This window comes from Chiloscyllium plagiosum, unplaced genomic scaffold (assembly GCF_037043375.1).
Source record: "Chiloscyllium plagiosum isolate Xiang-an unplaced genomic scaffold, Cpla_swu_hap1 HiC_scaffold_40, whole genome shotgun sequence".
In the NCBI taxonomy this organism is placed as follows: Eukaryota; Metazoa; Chordata; class Chondrichthyes; order Orectolobiformes; family Hemiscylliidae; genus Chiloscyllium; species Chiloscyllium plagiosum.
In genome coordinates this window covers 38,117,424-38,137,038 of record NW_028270178.1, presented here as the reverse complement: position 1 = coordinate 38,137,038, position 19,615 = coordinate 38,117,424, and the positions used below count along the sequence as shown (strand labels likewise).

At 45.1% G+C, this 19,615-nt stretch overlaps 1 pseudogene; it reads right to left on the bottom strand.

The window, feature by feature from the left end:
* Positions 1–11,741: 11,741 nt before the first annotated feature.
* The window catches only part of LOC148138477 (uncharacterized), a 54,379-nt pseudogene continuing 46,505 nt past the window's right edge, over positions 11,742–19,615 (bottom strand).

Here is a 19,615-nt window from a genome sequence, read left to right as displayed (position 1 = left end):
ACAGTCCTCTATACTGTCAACGACACCTCCAACCTTTGTGTAGTCTGCAAACTCGCTAACCCACCCTTCAATCTCCTCATCCAAGTCATTAATAAAAATTACAAAGAGTAGAGGCCCAAGAACAGAGCCCGGTGGAGCACCACTCACCACTGATTTCCAGGCAGAATATTTCCCTTCCACTACATTACATTACATTACATTACAGTATGGAAACAGGCCCTTCGGCCCAACAAGTCCACACCGACGCTCAACCCACCCATACCCCTACATTTACCCCTTACCTAACACTACGGACAATTTAGCATGGCCAATTCACCTGACCTGCACATCTTTGGACTGTGGGAGGAAACCGGAGAACCCGGAGGAAACCCACACAGACACGGGGAGAATGTGCAAACTCCACACAGTCAGTCGCCTGAGGCGGGAATTGAACCCGGGTCTCAGGCGCTGTGAGGCAGCACTGCTAACCACTGTGCCACCATGCCACCCACTACCACTCGCTGTCTTCTCCCGACCAGCCAATTCTGTATCCAGACGGCTAAATATCCCTGTATACCATTCCTCCTGACCTTCTGAACGAGCCTACCATGGGGAACCTTAACAAATGCCTTACTGAAGTCCAACTAGACAACATCAACCGCTCGACCCTCATCAACTTGTGTAGCAAAATCCTCAAAGAACTCAATAAGACTGGTGAGGCATGACCTGCCCCTCACAAAGTCGTGCTGACTGCCTTTAATCAAGCCATGCTCTTCCAGATGGTCATAAATCCTATCCCTCAGAATCCTTTCTAACACATTGCAGACGACAGATGTGAGACTGACTGGTCTGTAATTGCCGGGGATTTCCCTATTTCCTTTCTTGAAGAGAGGAATTACATTTGCCTCCCTCCAGTCCTCAGTTACGACTCCGATGGAGAGCGAGGATGCAATGATCTTCGACAGCTGCGAAGCAATCACATTTCTTGCTTCCCAAAGTAGCCGAGGACAGATCTGGTCTGGCCCTGGCGACTTGTCAATCTTAATGTTTGTCCAAATTTTCAACGCATCAGCTTCCTCAATCTCTATCTGTTCCAGCATGCTTACCTGCTCCTCAATGGTTTTATTCACCACAAGGTCCTTTTTTTTTGTAAAGACAGAAGCAAAAAACTGACTTAGATCTTCTCCTACTTCCTCAGACTCTATACGCAAGTTTCCTATGCTATCCCTGATCGGCCCTACTCTTTCTTTGATCATTCTCTTATCCCGCACATACGTGTAAAGTGCCTTTGGATTCTTCCTAATCCTTCCTGCCAAGCCTTTTTTGTGCTCCCTCCTGGGTCTCCTCCCACCATTTTTGAGCTCCTTCCTCGTCTGCCTGTAATCATCTAGAGCTGAGCAAGACCGTTGCTACCTCCACCTTCTGTAAGTTGCCTTCTTTCTTTTGACGAGAAGCTCCTCCACTCTCGTCATTCAAGGTTCCTTTATCTTACCCCTTCTTGCCTGTCTCAGAGGAACACATTTGTGCATCAGTCGCAACAACTGTTTCTTAAACAGTCTCCACATGTCTATAGTGCCCTTTCCATGGAAAAATTGCGCCCAGTCCATGCTTCCCAACGCACGTCTGATAGTATCATAGTTTCCTTTTCCCCAATTAAATATCCTCCCATTGTGCCTGCTTCTCTCCTTCTCCATAGCTCTGTAAAATGTGAGGCAGTTGTGGTCATTATCACCAAAATGCTCTCCCACCACAAGATCTGACACGTGCCCCGGCTCATTACCGAGCAGCAAATCCAAAATGGCCTCTCCCCTCGTCGGCCTGTCAACGTACTGAGTTAGGAAACTCTCCTGAACACATCTTACAAAAACAGCTCCTTACAAACCATCTTCTCGATGAAGGTTCCAATCAATATTGGGAAAGTTAAAGTCACCCATTACAACAACCCTACTACATTCACACTTTTCCAAAATCTGGCGACCTATGCTTTCTTCAATCTCCCTGCTGCTATTGGGGGTGGGGGGGGGGGGGCGGTCTGTAGTAAACCCCTAATGAGGTGACTGCTCCCTTACTGTTCCTAATTTCCACCCATACTGAAGCAGGAGGCAGACCCTCCTTGACAATGGTAACTTCTGTAGCTGCGATACCCTCTCTGATTAGCAGTGCTACACCCCCTCCTCTCCCCCCCCCCCCCCCCCCCCCCCACCATTGGTTTTAAATGTCCTAAACCCTGGAACATCCAGCAACCATTCCTGCCCCTGAGAAACCCACGTCTCTGTTATGGCCACAACATCATAGCACCAGCTACTGATCCATGCTCTGAGCTCATCACTTTTATTCCTGATATTCCTTGCAATTAAAGCAATCACACTTTAACCGATCGCTTGGTTCTTTCCCAGTAAATTCCTTCCCACTGGCTGCGCTATATCTTGCTATTGCCTCATCTCCATCAACTCTCACCACCGGTATATAGCTCAGGTTCCCACCCCCCTGCCATACTAGTTTAAACCCTCTGAACAACTCGAGCAAATGATCCCTTTCCAGTTCAGGTCATTCATTTACATGTCCCACCTTCCCCAGAAGGCATCCCAATTATCTACATATCTGAAGCCCTCCCTCCTATACCAGCTGCGCAGCCACGTGTAAAGCAGCGTCCGCTCCCTGTTCTTCACCTCGCTATCTCGTGGCACTGGTTGTAAACCCGAGAACACTACTCTGTTCTTCCTGCTCTGCAGTTTCCACCCTAACTCCCTGAAATCACTTTTTATATCCTAGATCCTTTTCCTGGCTATATCATTGGTGCCAATATGTAACACGATTTCTGGCTGTTCGCCCTCCCCTTTCAGAATTTTATACACCCAATTGGAGATGTCCCAGACCCTGGCACCAGGGAGGCAACAAACCTTCTGGGAATCCCAATCCTGACCACAAAATCTCCTGTCAATTTTCCGAACAATCGAGTCTCCAACCACTAGCACTTTTCTGTTCTGCCCCCTTCTCTTCTGGGCCACGGCGTCAGTTTCAGTGACAGAGAACAGACCACTATGGCTTTCCTCTTGTAGGTCATCCCCCCAGCAGTATCCAAAACGATATACTTATTACTGACGGAATTGTCCACAGGGGATCCCTGCACTGTCTGTCTGTCCCCTTTCCTCCCCCCGACTGTAACCCATCTATCATTATCCTGAGCCTCAGAAGTGACCAACTGCCGGTAACTGCTCTCAATTACCCCCTTAGCGTCCCGAATGATCCGCAGTTCATCCATCTCCAGCTCCAAATCACTAACACGGTTTTCAAGGAGCTGGAGTTGGGTGCACTTCCCGCAGATGTAGCCAGAGGAGATACGGAGAGTAGCCAATATATGTGGACACTTACTTACCTTCCCGGCAGCCTCTCTGGTGCGCGTCACTTCTGCAGCTGCCCCCGCTCCTTTTTTGGAGGGAAAACACCTCTGGCTACTATCGGTGGGTAATTTTTTTAAAAATCTCCCTTACCTTAGCTGTACCTTTCCTGGTTCGCCTTACCTCCGCTGCTGTTCCCACGCAGAAAGGTCACTGGCGTCGAAGGGTAAGTACTCATACTCACTCCTTTCCTTCCAGGCAGCCCCTCTGGTCTGCGTCACTTCTGAAGCTGCTCCAGCTCCTTAGCTGTAGCCTGCCAGGTTCGCCTTACCTCCGCTGCTGCTCCCACTCAAAAAGGCCGCTGGCTTAGTATTTAAATTGAGACACTCGAACTACGTAATTATAATGGATTTCAGAGTTGGTAACGTGGATTTTTAGGAAATGAACTTCCAGTTTATATTGAAGATTCTTAACAAAACTCATACTCAACAGGAGAAAACCTTGTAATTTAACAGCAGAGTGGAATATGCACGTAATAGAACAATACTGATCCAATTTAATGTATGCAACCCGAAGCAGATTTGCATCAGTTTTGTGACATGAAAACCTGTTTGTTCTTATTAATTGACAGTGAAATTTGTCAGCCACTTGTTCAGTTTCGCTCAATTAACGAATATAATTATATGAGTCAATATTTTTAAATTAATTTTATTAGTCCTGAATTACATAATTAGAATTAATGGTTTTTATGCATTTATGCATTGTTAATCATTTGTGTCCGTGTCTCATGGTTAATTTGAGACATGGCCACATTGTTTAATGTTCACCTGGACCGTCCCTTAAGACAAATTAAACATTGTTCAGCCAATTGGCAGTGGAAGGATGCGATCTGATGGGAAGTGTAGGATGTATAGCGTTAACAATGAGTTGAAGTAAAAGTGTTGTAAAAAGAACCTAAGTTCCACTTGGGATCCTGAACCTATGTCTGACATACTGACACTACTTAAGGATGGGATGATACTGAAAGAGATGAGGAATGGGGATTTTATTCCAGGATACCCACCAAGCCCCTAAAATCTACTCCACACACACACCCTGTTTCTAAACCTTCTTCTTACTCTGAAGATGAAGGATCCACTATCAGTCACCGACCTCATCGCCGACATCATGGGGAATAGCGTCCTGGGACATCCTCACTAAGAGACTGGCCCAAGAAACGGTGTAATGTTCATGAACCGAACTCCTGACTATAAGGATAAACTGGCCCTATTTCCTCATTATGTCCATACGGCAATACAGATGGACAATGCCACTCCTCAGGACTTGTTTGCTCCTTGCTGTTTGATCCTGTCCTCTGCAGAAGTTACCAAGTGGCAACGACAGATGGGCCAGGGTATCACAGACTGGAATGTAATCCTTAACCCTGGGAGTCAGGAGGTGATTATTGGGAATGGTTTGTGGCCTGTTACAGAAAATTTGCAGTTGATCAAGCCTTTTAATATTGAAGCTGACTCATATTTGTTTAATGCTATGCTTTTGCAATGTATTCCTTATGGTGTACTGTCATGATCCAAACAAACAATATGAACTGATCCAAGGAATCCCAGTCGCAACTGAGGCGAGTAGTGGTTTTCTATTGGGACGGCCAGAACGGGAGATAACCACAATCCAAGTTACAGGAACAAAAAAAAACCCGAATAAGTCCATGACTCGCAAGCCCTATATCCCATGTGCCAAACTCCATGGAGGTGGATAGAGAGCAGCATATCCACTGAGGGCAGAACCTACCTTAGATGCCTGTCCAGCGACCACTTCTGAGCAACCCTTTCCTGAGGGGACCCTGCAAAATGGGGACAGGCAGGCTCCAGTATTACACTGTTGGGAGTGGCAACAACTCAGCTAACTAGGGACGAATGGCAGATATTAACTGTGGGAGATATGGGCATTGGGAACGAAATGTCCTTATCGTTGGAGCTTGGAGCTAACTCAGGGATCAGCAGGTTTGCATGCTTTGAAAAGGAAAATCTGCAAATATCTACCAACTCTTGTGCTTTTGGCATATGCCACAATTTCGGAGACTTGTGGGAACACAGATGATTGAACTTCCACAATTAACTTCCACGGGATAGCTTATTCGAAATGCTGGGTTTGTCCAACCAGTCTGGCAGTTCAGCACACTCTGAGACAACTGATGCAGTCTTCAAAGGAAATGAGTGGGTAGGTGCAAACGTCTGGCCCCATTTTGTTCCGAGTCAAACCCGGTTAGACACAGTAAAAGGCTGGGTATGGCAGGCCTGGGTAAGATATAGAATTCACCGGGTGGGGGAGACCCCGTGGAACAGCACAAACATTGGACTCGAATGGGGTGCGCCCTCGATACTGAAAACAAGCTGTGCGTGGCCCTTGTGGGACATGTTTGTGTTCCTTCTTCGCTCGTACCCTAATTGATTCTGTGCATAATTGGAAACGCTTGGGCAAGGAGGGAATGGCTAATACTTTATTACAAACCTGATGGCACCCGAATTTCCAGAAGGCAGCTACGAAAAGAACTGAAGCATGGTCGAATTGTTTTAAAAAAGTCAAATGTGTAAAAGGGATGTTCCTGCCGTCTGGAACCACCCCCTTGCCTGATGGGCCCTTCTACGTGTCTGCAACTTGGTTTATAGAATTATCCTGAGTACATTGGTATCAAAACGTTCTCGTGAGAGGAGATGTATTTAGGAGCTTGGTCAAAATCATCCCAACGGCTGATAATCCTCCTCCAATAGTGGTTTAAAAGGTGTGAAAATATTTGCATAAATTTACCAAAACTTTTCAAAGTTTGCATTCACAGGTACGCAATGATAAGTTGAACTGGGAGCCCTCAGGTTATAATAACCTCACTCAGACCTTTCGCACTAATCCCACAGGTGAAGGTACACGCATGCGGACCATCTGCTTTAAATGCAGCTCCAAGTAAGGGTGGAAAGCTGGAACCAGGAAATGTAACCTTCCCCTGCTCCTCCCCCCATCCAGGCACTGAACAATTTCCTCTGGGAGTATTCTGAGCCGACTACAAGTGCCACGTTCGAAACCCTTTGGGCTATGATACAATCGAATTACTGACGAACGGATAATGGCACCTATTTCACTTACAGCCAAAGGCCTAGCCATGGCTCCCCCACTCCTGCACGGAGAGTTGCTATCCCAGTGATGTGGTTCCCATTATACCACTGGTGCCCCTCCTCATTGCAACGACATTCACCTCATACCAAGAGAACTCTAAGAGATACTGAGTGGCTCTTGGCCATTATATTTTTGCCTTGATGGAACCGCTTGGCTAATAGTGCATATTAAACTAATACAAACAAAGAACATCACAGTACAGTACCAGCCCTTTTTGGATCCGCAAGGATAAGAAAGGAAGTTAGTCTACAGACCATCACAGCGCAGCACAGGCCTTGTATGGAACCGCTCATCTAATAAGAGAATAGACTAATACAACATACAACATTACAGCGCAATACAGTACCTTTATGGAACCGTTTGGCTAATAAAGGAAGTTCGACTAATATAACATAGAACATTACAGCACAGTACAGGCCCTTTATGGAACCGCTTGGCCAATAAAGGAAGTAAGACTCATTGAACATAGAACATTAAAGCGCAGCAAAAGCCCTTTCTGGAACAGCTCAGCTAATACAGGGTGTTAGACTCATAGAACATGGAGCATTACAGCACAGTACAGGCACTTTATGCAACTGCACGGCGAATACCAGACCTTAGACTAATGCAACACAGAACATTACAGCGCAGTACAGGCCGTTTACGGAACTGCTTGTTTAATAAAGTACATAAGACTCGTATAACCTTAGCGGAATTGGTCTCGTTGGGTTGCTATTCGGAGGTTCGGTGTGGACATGTTGGGTCGAAGGACCTGTTCCCACGCTGTAAGTAATCTGTAAGTAATCTAGAACATAGTGCATTACAGCACAGTACAAGCCATTTATGGATCCTCTCGGCTAATAAATGAAGTAAGACACGTAGAACATAGAACATTACAGCGCAGTCCAGGCTCTTAATGGAATTGCTCGGCTGATAAAGTAAATTTGGCTAATACAACATAGAACATTACAGGGCAGTAAGACCCTTTATGGAACTGCTAGGCTAATAAAGAAAGTAAGACTCATACAACATAGAACGTTACAGCGCAGTACAGGACCTTTATAGAAACACTTAGTTAATCAAGAAAGTTACACTCATAGAACGCAGCACATTACTGCGCAGCACAGACAGTTTATGGAACCGCTCAGCTAGAAACAGACAATACTCTAATACGACATAGCACATTACAGGGCAGTACAGGTTCGTTGTGGAACCGTTCTGCTAATAACAGAAGTTAGACTAACACAACATAGAACATTACAGGCCCTTTATTTAACCGCTCAGCTGACTAAGGAATTTAGACTAATGCAACATCGAACATTACAGTGTAGTACATATCTATGAAGTTAGACTCATATGACATGGAGCATAACAGTGCAGTACAGGCACTTAATGGAAACACTCAGCTAATAAAGGAAGATAGACACTGAGAACATGGAATATTACAGCGCAGGACAGGCCCTGCATGGAAGCACTCGGCAAACACAGCGTGTTAGGCGCTGAAGTTAGAATATTACAGCGCAGTACAGGCACTGTATGAAACCAGTCGCTAATGGAAGTTAGAGTCATAGAACATGGAACATTACAGTGCAATACAGGCATTTTAAAGAAATGCTTGGCAAATAAAGGAAGTAAGACTCATAGAACACAGAACATTACAGCGCAGTACAGGCCCTTCATGGAACTGCTTGCCTGATAAACCACATAAGACAAATACACCATAGAACATTACAGCGCATTATAGGCCCTATATGGAACTCAGCTAATACAGGAAGTTAGACTCATAAAACATGGAGCATTACAGCGCAGTACGGGCTATTTATGGAACCGTTCGGCTAAGAACGGAAGTTTGACTAATACAACATCAAACATTATAGCGCAATACAAGCCGTATATGGAACCACAAGGCTAATATCGGAGGTTAGACTCATAGGACATGGAATATTACAGGGAAGTACAGGCTCTTTGTGCAACCACTCAGCTAATACAGGGTGTTACACTCATAGATCATAGAACATTACAGCGCAGTTCAGGACTTTTATGGAACTGCTTGTCTGATAAAGAAAGTGAGACAAATACAACATAGAACATTACAGCTCAGTACAGTCCCGATATGGAACCGGTTGCCTGATAATGGATGTTAGACTCATAGAGCATGCAGCATTTCAGCGCTGTACTATCCATTTATGTAAACAATTTACTCATAAAGCAAGTCAGACAAATACAACAAAGAACATTACAGCGCAGGACAGGCCCTTTGTGGAACTGCTTGGCTAATACCAGGCGTTAGACTAATGCAACATAGAACATTACAGCACAGTACAGGACTTTTATGGAAATGCTTGGCCAGTAAAGAAGTACGATTCATAGAACATTATTGCACAGTACAGGCCCTTTATGGAACCACTTGCTTGAAAATGGAAGTTAGACTCATAGAACATTAGAGCAGTACAGTCCCTAATTGGAACCGCTCGGCTCATAGAGGAAATTTAACTAATACAATATAGAACATGCAGCGCAGTACAGGCACATTATGGAACCGGTCACTTGATAATGGAAGTTAGACTCATAGAACATGGAGCATTACAGTGCAGTACAGGAACTTTATGAAACTGCTCTTCTAATAAAGAAAGTTTAACTCATACAACATAGAACATTGCAGCGCAGTACAGACGCTTTAAGGAAACACTCAGCTAACACAGTGTTAGACTCAGAACATAGAACATCACAGCGCAGTACAGGCACTTTATGGAACTAGTCACTTGATAATGGAAGCTAGACTCAGAGATCATGGAGCATTACAGCTCACTACAAGCCCTATATGGAACTGCTCGTTTAATACAGGATGTTAAACTAATACAACATAGAACATTACAGCGCATTACAGGCCCTCTGTGGAACCGCTCGCCTCATAAAGGAAGTTAAACTCCGCGAAGATGGATCTTTGCAGTGTACTGCAGGCCCTATACGGAACCGCTCGACTAATACAGGATGTTAAACTCATACAGCATAGAACATTACAGCACAGTACAGGCCCTTTATGCAACCGCTTGGTTGATACAGGATGGGAGAAAGTGAGGTCTGCAGATGCTGGAGATCAAAGTTGAAACTTTATTGCTGGAACAGCACAGCAGGTCAGGCAGCATCCAGGGAACAGGAGATTCGACGTTTCGGGCACAGGCCCTTCTTCAGGAATGAGCAGAGAGTGTTCAGCAGGAGAAGATAAAAGGTAGGGAGGAGGGACTTGGAGGAGGGGAGTTGGAAATGTGATAGGTGGAAAGAGGTCAAGGTGAGGGTGATAGGTCGGAGTAGGGTGGAGGCGGAGAGGTCAAGAAGAAGACTGCAGGTCAGGAAGGCGGTGCCGGGCTGGAAGGATCCGGCTGAGACAAGGTGGGGGGAGGGGGGATGAAGAAACTGGTGAAGTCCAAGTTCATCCCCTGCGGTTGGAGGGTTCCCAGTCGGAAGATAAGACGCTCCTCCTCCGACCGTCGGGTTGTTGTGGTTTGGCGGTGGATGAGTCCAATGACCTGCATATCCTCGGTGGAGTGGGAGGGGGAGTTGAAATGCTGTGCCACAGGTTGGTTGGGTTGGTTCGTCCGGGTGGCCCAGAGGTGCTCCCTGAATCGCTCCGCAAGTAGGCGGCCTGTCTCCCCAATATAGAGGAGGCCACACCGGCTGCAGCGGATGCAGTAGATGATGTGGGTGGAGGTGCAGGTGAATCTGTGGCGGATATGGAAGTTTCCCTTGGGGCCTTGGAGAGAAGTGAGGGGGGAGGTGTGGGCGCAAGTGTTGCACCTCCTGCGGTTGCAAGGGAAGGTGCCGGGAGTGGTGGTTGGGTCGGTGGGGGGTGTGGATCTGACAAGGGAGTCGCGGAGGGAGTGGTCTCTACGGAAAGCTGATAGGGGAGGGGAGGGAAATATATCCTTGGTGCTGGGGTCTGTTTGGAGGTGGCGGAAGTGACGGCGGATGATGCGCTGTACATGGAGATTGGTGGGGTGGTAGGTGAGGACCAGTGGGGTTCTGTCCTGGTGGCGGTTGGAGGGGCGGGGCTCAAGGGCGGAGGAGCGGGAAGTGGAGGAGATGCGGTGGAGGGCACCGTCGACCACGTCGGGGGGGAAATTGCGGTCCTTGAAGAAGGAGGCCATCTGTGTTGTACGTATTTTGAACTGGTCCTCCTGGGAGCAGATGCGGCGGAGACGAAGGAATTGGGAGAATGGGATGGCGTTTTTACAGGGGGCAGGATGGGAGGAGGTGTAGTCCAGGTAGCTGTGGGAGTCGGTAGGTTTGTAGTAGATGTCCGTGTTGATTCGGTCGCCTGAGATAGAAACAGAAAGGTCTAGGAAGGGGAGGGAGGAGTCCGAGACTGTCCAGGTGAATTTGAGGTCGGGGTGGAAGGTGTTGGTGTAGTGGATAAACTGTTCAACCTCCTCGTGGGAGCACGAGGTAGCGCCGATACAGTCATCAATGTAGCGAAGAAAAAGATGGGGGGTGGGGCCAGTGTAGTTGCGGAAGATGGATTGTTCCACATACCCTACGAAGAGGCAGGCATAGCTGGGGCCCATGCGGGTGCCCATGGCTACTCCTTTTGTTTGGAGAAAGTGGGAGGATTGGAAAGAAAAGTTGTTCAGGGTGAGGACCAGTTCGGTCAGTCGAAGGAGGGTGTCGGTGGAAGGGTACTGGGTGGTACGGCGGGAAAGGAAGAAGCGGAGTGCTTTGAGTCCTTCGTGATGGGGGATGGAGGTGTACAGGGACTGGATGTCCATGGTGAAGATGAGGCGTTGGGGACCGGGGAAGCGGAAATCCTGGAGGAGGTGGAGGGCGTGGGTGGTGTCACGAACGTAGGTGGGGAGTTCTTGGACTAATGGGGACAGGACCGTGTCGAGGTATGCCGAGATGAGTTCGGTTGGGCAGGAGCAGGCTGAGACGATGGGTCGTCCGGGGCAGTCAGGTTTGTGGATTTTGGGCAGGAGGTAGAAACGGGCGGTTCGGGGTTGTGGGACTATGAGGTTGGAGGCGGTGGATGGGAGGTCCCCTGAGGTGATGAGGTTATGGACGGTCTGGGAGATGATGGTTTGGTGGTGGGGGGATGTTAAACTAATACAACATAGAACATTACAGCGCAGGACAGGCCCTTTATGGAACCGCTCACCTCATAAAGGAAGTTAAACTCCGAGAATATAGATCTCTACAGTGTAGTGCAGGCCCTATATGGAACCGCTCGGCTAATGCAGGATGTTGGACTCATACAGCAGTAGAATATTACAGCATAGCACATCCCCTTTATGCAACCGCTCGGTTGATACAGGCTGTTAGACTCATACAACATAGAACGTTATAGTTCAGTAAAGACCCTTGACGCAACCGTTTGGCTAATAAAGGAAGTTAGACTCAGAAAACATAGATCATTACAGTGTAGTACAGGCCCTATATGGAACCGCTCAGCTAATACAGGAAGTTAGACTCATAGAGTACAGGCACTTTATGGAACCGGTCGTTTGATAATGGAAGTTAGACACAGAGATAATGGAACATTACAGCTTAGCACAAGCCCTATATGGAACTGATCGGTAAATACCGGACGTTAGAACATTACATGGCAGTACAGGCCCTTTATGGAACTGTTCGCTTAATAAAAGAAGTTAGACTCAGAGAACATAGATCATTACAGTGTAGTACAGGCCCTATATGGAACCGCTCGCCGAATGTAGGAAGTTAGACTAATACAACATAGAACATTACAGCACAGTACACGCCCTTTATGGAACCACTCAGCTAACAAAGGAAGTTAGACGATTAGATCATAGAACATTCCAGCGAAGTACAGGCCTTTTATTGAACCACTTGGCTAACAAAGAAGTTAGACTCACATAACATAGAAAATGAGAGCGCAGTACAGGCCCTTTATGGAACCACTCAGATAATAAAGGAAGTTCGACAAATCCAACATCAAATATGACAGAGCAACGCGGCTCTTTCTGGAACCGTTCAGCTAATAAAGAGAGATGCACTTCTGGAACATAGAACATTTCAGCCCAGTACAGGCTCTTTATGAAACCGCTTGGTTAATGAAGGAAGTTAGATTAATGCAACAGAGAAAATTATAGCGCAGTACAAACCCTTTATAGAACCGCTCGGCTAATACAGCGTGTTACATTCATTGAATATAGAACATTACAGCCCAGTACATGTGTTTTACGCAACCGCTTGCCTAATACTGGACTTTAGACTAATACAATTTGGAATATTACAGCGCAGTACATGCCCTTTATGGACCTGCTCGGCTAATAAAGGGTTTGAGTCACTCATAAAACATAGAACATTACAGTGCAGTACAGGCCCTTTATGGAACCGCTCGGCTAATAAAGAAAGTTAGACCAATACAACAGTGAACAGTGGTTAACACTGCTGCCTCACAGCGCCAGAGACCCAGGTACAATTCCCGCCTCAGGCAACTGTCTGTGTGGAGTTCGCTCATTCTCCCCGTGTCTGCGTGGGTTTTCTCCGCGTGCTCCGGTTTCCTCCCAAAGTCCAAAAATGTTCAGGTTAGGTGAATTGACGATGCTAAATTGCCTATGGTGTTAGGTGAAATGGTAAACGTAGGGGAATTAGTCTGGGTGGGTTGCTCTTCAGAGGGTCGATGTGGACTTCTTGGGCCAAAGGGCCTGTTTCCACACTGTAAGTAATCTAATCTAATCGAATCATTACAGTGCAGTACAAGTGATTTAAGGAACCACACGGCTAATAAAGGAATTTCGATTAATACAACATAGAGTATAACAGCGTAGCACAGGCCCTTAATGGAACCGCTCGGTTAATAAAGGAAGTTAGACTCAGAGAATTTCAAAGCTCAGCACAGGCCATTTGTGGAGCTGCTCGTCGAATAAAAGATGTTTAACTAAAAAAACATAGAACATTGGAGCGCAGTACATGCCCTTCATGGAACCGGTCGGCTAATCGAGGATGATAGATTCGGAAAACAAAGAACATTGCAGTGCAGTACAGGCCCTTTAAGAAATCGCTTGGCTAATAAAGGAAGTTAGACTCATAGGACGTGGAACATTTCAGCACAGTACGGGCCCTTTATGGAACCGGCGGGCAAATAAAGGAAGTTTGACGAATACAACAGAGAACATTACAGCGCAGTACAGGCCCTTTATGGAACTACTCAGATAATAAAGGAAGTTGGACTAATACAACATTTAACATGACGGCGCACTCCAGACCCTTTTATAGAACCACTCAGCTAATAAAGGAAGTTAGATTAATACAACAGAGAGCATTACAACACAGTACAGGCCCTTCATGGAACCACTCAGGTAATAAAGGAAGTCAGACGAATACAACATGGAACATTACGGCGCAGTACAGGCCCTATATGGAACCATTCAGAAAATTACAGACATTAGACTCATAGAACACAGAACATTACAGGTCAGTACAGACTGTTTATGGAACTGCTTGGCGAATAAAGGAATTTAGGGGATGTTCGGCCAATAGAGGATGTTCGACTCAGACAACATAGAACATTTTAGCGCATTACATGCACTTTGTGGAACCATTTGGCAAATAGAGGATATTCGACTCAGACAACATAGAACATTACAGCACAGTACTGACCCTTTACAGAATCGCTCGGCTAATAAAGGAAGTTAGACTCATAGGACATGGAACATTACAGCGCAATGCAGGACCTTTATGGAACTGTCTGGCTAATAAAGGAAGTTAGACTAATACAACAGAGAACATTACAGTGCAGTACATGCCCTTCATGGACTAATACAACAAATAACATGGCAGCACAGTACAGGCCCTTCATGGAACCGCTCGGCTGATACAGAAACTGAGACTAATACAACATAGAATATGACAGCACAGTACAGGCTCCTTATGGAACCGCCTAGCAATTAACGGATGTTCGACTCATACAAGATAGAACATTACAGCGCAGTACACACCCTTTCTGGAACCGCTCGGCTCATAAAGGAAGTCAGACTATTACAAAATAGAACATTCCAGCGCAGTACTGGCCCTTTTTGAACTGCTCGTCTAATACAGGAGGTTAGACTCACAAAACATGGGAGTTAGACTAATACAACATAGAACATGACGGCGCAGTACAGGCCCTTGATGGAACTGCTCGGCTGATAAAGAGACTTAGACTAATACAACATAGAATACGACAGCGCAGTACAGACCCTTTATGGAACAGCTCGGCTAATACAGGGTGCTAATCTCATAGAACATAGAACATTACAGCGCAGTACAGACCCTTTCTGCAACCGCTTGGCTAATACAGGAACTTCGAGTAATACAAAAGAGAACAGTACAGCGCAGTACAGGCCCTTTATGGAACCGCCCAACTAATACAGGAAGTTGGACGAATACAACAAAAAACATGACAGCGCATTACAGGACCTTTATGGAACCTCTCGGCTGATAAAGAAACTTAGACTAATACAACATAAAATATGACAGCACAGTACAGGCCCTTTTTGGAGCCGCACAGCTAAAACAGATTGTGAGACTCGTAAAACATAGAACATTACAGCGTAGTACAGACTGTTTATAGAACCGCTCGGCTAATAAAAGAATTTAGACTAATACAACATAGAATATCACAGCGCGATACAGGTTGTTTATGGAACCGCTCAGCTAATAAATAAAGTCATACTCATAGATCACAGAATATTACAGCACAGTTATAGGCCCTTTATTGAACCTCTCAGATAAAAAAGGAACTTAGTCTGTTACAACAGAGAACATGATGGCGCAATATAGGCCCTTTATGGAACCGCACAGCAAATAAAATAAGTTAGACTAATATAACATAGAACATGACGGCCTACTACAGGATCTTTATGGGACAGCTGGGCCAATAAAGTATTTTAGACTCAGAGGACATAGAACATTCCAGCGCAGCACTGGGCCTTTTTGAACTGCTCATCTAATACAGGTGGTTTGACTCACAGAACATAGAAGGTTACAGCGCAGTACACACTCTTAGTTGAACCGACCAGTTGATAAAGGAAGTTTGACAAATACAAGACAGAACATGCCAGAACAGTGCAGGCCCTTTATGGAACTTCTGGGCTAATAGAGGATGTTAGACTCAGACGACATAGAACATTACAGCGCAGTACAAGCCCTTTAAGGAATTGCTTGGCTAATAAAAGAAGTTAGTCGCATAGAACATGGAAAATTACAGTGCACTACAGGCCCCTTATGGAACCGCACGGCCAAAAACGAATGTTACACTCAAAGAACATAGCACATTACAGTGCAGTACTGGTTTTTATGGAACTGCTTGTCTGATAAAGGAAGTTAGACTCATAGATCATGGAACATTACAGCGCAGTACAGGCCATTTGTCAAACAGCTCGGCTAATAAAGAAAGTTACACTCATAGAACATCACAAAGCCGCAGAGACCCTTTATGGAACCGATTGGCGAATCAAAGAACTTAGACTAATACAACAAAGAACATGACCACGCAGGACAGGCCCTTTATGCAACCGCTTGGATAATAAAGGACGTTCGACTAATACAACATAGAACATTACAGCGCAGTAAAGGCCCTTTATGTAACCACTCGGCTAATACCGGACGTTGAACATATAACATTACAGCGCAATACAGGCCTTGATTGGAACCGCTTGGCTAATAAAGGCAGTTAGACTCAGAGAACATAGGACATGGCAGCGCAGTGCAGGCCCTTTATGGAACCGCTTAGTGAATGAAGGAAGTTAGACCAATCAATGAAGAGCCTGCACTATGCTGTAATGTTCTAGGCTGTATCAGTCTAACTTCTTTTATTAGCCAAGCAGTTCCATAAAGGGCCTGTACTGCGCTGTAATGTTCTCTGAGATTAGATTTTTTTTTAGTAAAGTGGATCCATAAAGGGCATGTACTGGGCTGTAATGTTCCAAGTTCTTTCAGTCTAACTTCCTTCATGAACCAAGCAGTTCCATTAAGGGCCTGTTCTGCGCCATAATGCTCTGTGTTGGATCAGTCTAACATTGTTATTAGCCAAGCCGTTCAATGAAGTGCCTGTACTGCGCTGTAATGTTCTATGTTGTATGAGTCTAACTTCTTTTTTTTAGCCGAGCAGTTCCATCAAGGGCCTGTACTGCGCTGTAATGTTCTATGCTGTATTAGTCTGACTTCCTTTGTTGGCCGAGCGGTTCCTCAAAGGGTCTGTACTGCACAGTAATGTTCTTTGTTGTATTCGTCTAACTTCCTTTATTAGCCAAGCGGTTGCATAAATATCCTGTGCTGGGCTGTAGTGTTCTCTGAGTCTAACATCCTTTATGTGCTGAACGGTTCCATAATGGGCATGTACTGCGCTGTAATGTTCTATGTTATATTAGTCTAACTTCCTTTTTTATCTGAGTGGTTGCATAAAGGGCCTGTACTGTGCTGTAATGTTCTATGTTCTATGAGTGTAACTTTGTTTATTGTCCGAGTGGTTCTATAAATGACCTCTCCTGCACTGTGATATTCTATGTTGTGTTAGTTTAAATTCCTTTATTAGCCGAGCGGTTCCAGAAACGGTCTCTACTGCGCTGTAATGCTCTATCTTATATGAGTTTAACTTCCTTTATTAGCAGAACGGTTCCATAATGGATCTGTATTTCGCTGTTCTGTTCTATGTTCTATAAATCTAACTTTCTTCATTAGCCGAGTGGTTTCTTAAAGGACCTGTACTGTGCTGTAATATTCCTTGTTCTATGAGTCTAACTTCCTTTGTTAGCCGAGTAGTTCCATAAAGGGCCTGTACTGCGAGGTAATGTTCTATGTTGCAATAGCATAATTTCCTTTATTAGCCAGGATGTTCCATAAAGGGTCTGTACTGCGCTTTCATGTTCCATGTTCGATGAGTTTAACTTCCTTCATTGATTGAGTGGTTTCTTAAAGGACCTGTACTGCGCTGTAATGGTCTATGTTCTCTGAATCTAACATCCTCTATTAGGGGAGTAGTTCCATAAAGGGCGTGTGCTGAGCTATAATGTTCTATGTTGTATTAGTCTAACTTTCTTTATGGTCCAAGCGGTTCCATAAAGGGCCTGTACTGCGCTGTAATGTTCTTGGTTGAATGAGTCTCACTTCCTTTATTGGCTGAGCAGTTCCATAAGGGACTTGTACTGCACGGTCATGTTCTATGTGAATTCGTCTAACTTCCTTTAATCGCTGGGCATTTCCATTAAGGACCTGTACTGCGCTGTAATGTTCTGTGTTGTAGGAGGCTAACTGCCTATATTAGCGAGCGATTCCATAAAGGGCCTGTACAGCGCTGTAATGTTCCATGTTGTATCAGTCTAACGTCTTTCATTAGCCAAGAGTTTCGACAAAGGGCTTGTACTGTGCTGTAATGCTCTGTGTTGGATGAGTCTAACATCCATTATTAGCCGAGCGGTTCCAGAAAGGGTCTGTACTGCGCTGTAATGCTCTATCTTGTATGAGTCTAACTTTCTTTATAATGGGCCTGTACTTCGCTGTCATGTTCTATGTTCTATGAATCTAACTTCCTTCATGAGCCGAGTGGTTCCATAATGGGCCTGCACTGCACTGTATTGTTCTTTGTTGTATTAGTCTAACTTCCTTTATTAACTGAGCTTTTCAATACATAAAGGGCATAAGCCCTTCCTGAAGGAAACGTCGATTCTCCTGCTCCTCGGATGCTGCCTGGTCTGCTGCGCTTTTCCAGAACCACACTCGACGTTCTAATAATCTAACTTCCTTTATTAGCCCAGCGGTTGTATAAGGGGCCTGTACTGCATGGTAATGTTCTATTTTGTATTATACTAACATCCTTTATTAGCCGAGTGGTTCCATAAAAGACCTGTACGGTGCTGTATTTATTCTATGTTGTATTCATTTACTCTTCTTTATTAGCCACGCGGTTCAATCAAGAGACTGTACTGCGCTGTAATGTTCTATGTTGTATTAGTCCGAATTCCTTCATCAGCCGAGCGGTATCATAAAGGGCCTGTATAACACTGTAATATTCTATTTTGTATTAGTCTAACTTCATTTCTTGCCCAAGTGGTTCCAAAAAGGGCCTGCACTACGCTGTTGTATTACTCAAACATCCTTTATCGGCCGAGTGATTCCATAAAGGGGCTGTACTGCGCTGTAATGTTCTATGTTCTATGACTGTAACTTTATTTATTAGCCGAGCGATTCTATAAACGACCTGAACTGCACTGTGATATTCTATGTTGTATTAGTCTAAATTACTTTATTAGCTGAGCAGTTCCAGAAAGGGCCTGTACTGCGCTGTAATGTTCTATATTCTATGACTCAGACTTCCTTCATTAGCCAAGTAGTTCCATAATGGGCCTGTACTGCGCTGTATTGCTCTTTGTTGTATGAGTCTAACTTCCTTTATTGGCAGACTGGTTCCATAAACAGCCTGCACTGCGCTGTAATGTTCTTTGTTGTATTTGTGAAACTTCCTTTATGAGCCGAGCGGTTCAATAAAGGGCATGTACTGCACTGTATTGTTCTATGTTGTCACACTCTATCTTCCATTATTAGCCGAGCAGTTCCATGAAGCGCCTGTACTGCGCTGTAATGTTCTCTGTTGTATAAGTCTAACTTCTTTTATTAGCCGAGCGGTTGCATAAACGGTCTGTGCTGAGTTGTAATGTTCTATGTTGTATATTATAACTTTGTTTATTAGCTGAACGGTTGCATAAGGGGCATGTATTGCATTGTAATGTTCTGTGTCGAATTAGACTAACGTCCTTTATTAGCTGAGTGGTTCCATAAAGGACCTGTACTGCGCTGTATTTGTTCTATGTTGTATTCGCTTAATCTCCTTTATTAGCTAAGCGGTTCAATCAAGGGCCTGTACTGCGCTGTAATGTTCTATGTTGTATTAGTCTAACTTACTTTATTAGCCAAGCAGTTCCATAAAGGTCCTGTAGAGCACTGTAATATTTTACGTTGTATGAGTCTAAATTCATTTATTGCTGAGTGGTTCCATAAAGGGCCTGCAACACGCTGTCATGTTCTATGTTCTATTACTCAAAATTCCTTTACCAGCCGAGTGGTTCCACAAAGGCCCTGTGCTGCACTGGAACGTTCTATGTTGGATGAGTCTAATTTCCTTTATTAGCCAAGCAGTTGCACAAAGGGCCTGTACTGTGCTG